The sequence below is a fragment of the Triticum aestivum genome, chromosome 4B, assembly GCF_018294505.1.
Source record: "Triticum aestivum cultivar Chinese Spring chromosome 4B, IWGSC CS RefSeq v2.1, whole genome shotgun sequence".
NCBI classification, from domain to species: Eukaryota; Viridiplantae; Streptophyta; class Magnoliopsida; order Poales; family Poaceae; genus Triticum; species Triticum aestivum.
The window spans coordinates 608,379,246-608,381,058 of NC_057804.1; the positions used below are offsets into that span (position 1 = coordinate 608,379,246).

The 1,813-nt window shown below is 49.9% G+C and overlaps 1 pseudogene; it reads left to right on the forward strand.

The window, feature by feature from the left end:
• Positions 1 to 1,813, forward strand: part of LOC123090279 (cytosolic sulfotransferase 1-like) — a 5,193-nt pseudogene that overhangs the window by 2,293 nt on the left and 1,087 nt on the right.

Here is a 1,813-nt window from a genome sequence, read left to right on the forward strand (position 1 = left end):
CGAACCGGTACTAAAGGCTTGTCCCCTTTAGTACCGGTTCGTGGCACGAACCGGTACTATAGGTTAGACCTTTAGTACCGGTTGGTAACACAAACCGGTACTAAAGGTGCTCGTGGGGACCCGGCCTGACGCCAGCCTGCCACTACCCCTTTAGTACCGGTTCGTGCACGAACCGGTACTAAAGGCTCAACACGAACCGGTACTATTGATCGCAGCCACGAACCGGCACTATTGATCACATTAGTGCCGGTTTTTTTACAAACCGGCACTAATGTGCTTCACATTTGACCCTTTTTCTACTAGTGAAGAATCTCTGTCGTAAAGGAAAGAATGTAAGCAAAGCCAGAACGCATCACATTTCCTTTACCCAAAGTCGAGATGGACATGTGGGCTTGTGCTTGATCTAGCTCCAGATGTACTGCTTTGCATATATGTAGGGGGAGCTTGCACAACTCAGGTGGAGCTATGTGGACTAAAGGGACTTTAGATATTTCCTAGGTACAGTAGTATGTTGCGCCAACAGTCTCTCGTCTTTCTGTTATCCGATTTAAGCTTAACGAGATATATGTAAGGTCATGTCTTACTGTGTGCCTTGTGAAGGCTAGTTTTCCACTATCACGTGCTCATCATAGAGGCGCAAAAATTAATAAGCAATTGAACGAGAAAATGGGTGGAAAACCTTGTGTGCTTACAAAGTGTTTGTACTGTGTTCGTTGCCTCTTATATTTCCGACGACCTACATAGATAATTTACTGTCAGTTAGAGGTTGAGGCAGGTCTAACTAGACCATCATCTATTTTGTTGGCAACAGGGCAAGACTAAGTTAACCTGGCGAGGCTGATGTCGAGGTCACACCATGGATGACGCATCTCCGGCCTGAGCACGACATGATTGAGGCGTTATCCATGTACGGCTGGTTATCGATCCTTTGTGATAACATTTATATCCTCTGGATGTGAGTATGAAATCTGTTTTTTTTTTTAATAACATGTGAGTATGTAATCTTGCAGGATGTTGGGATGGACTGCCCTGACTGCGATAGTCGAACACGGTCTCGGTTGTCCACCGACACCGCGACACGGGTCGGTCTGTCGCTACTCATCTTTTCTATTTTCCTTTCTGATTGCCTTGCCGTAAGCCATGAAAGGAGTACCCACCCATTCATCTGAATGGAGGTTTGGGATCCGAATTGGATTGCGTGGCTGCGGTTTGTGAGTGAATGAATGGCTGGGGCTGGCAATGGCATGTCCATCTTGTCAATTTTGAGCCCAAGAAATTGAAAAATCTTCAGACACAGCACGTTGGCACATGCATATCTAGGGGTCACCGTTCATTTTGAAATGGCAGCAATCCAGCCAGGGCTGGAGCACGGCACTCTCCTTGTTTAATGGTCTCATTTCATTGAAGTGGAATGATGTCAACTCTGGATTGCATCTAGCGCCATTTTTATCTCGTTGATTGCATATTTGCATCTAGCATTGCCGATAGAACCATGGCCGACACTCTGGGCGCATCACCTTGCCCGCTCCTCATCTAGCATTCCCATTCAAGGACGCCCTCGGCGGCGGCGGTGACCACGTGGTCTCGCCGCCGGAAGAGTACGCGGACGTCATCTCCGCCATGCCCACCATCACCATGTGCGGAGGCTTGATGATGCGCCAGAACCAGGGTGCCGGGGTTCATCTCTTTCCAGCGCCGCGCCCCGGCGACGTGCTCCTCGCCAGCCCGCCCAAGTGCGGCACCACGTGGCTCAAAGCCCGGCGGAGACGACCACCCGCTCCTCCGCCTCAGCCCGCACGACTGCGTCCCTCTG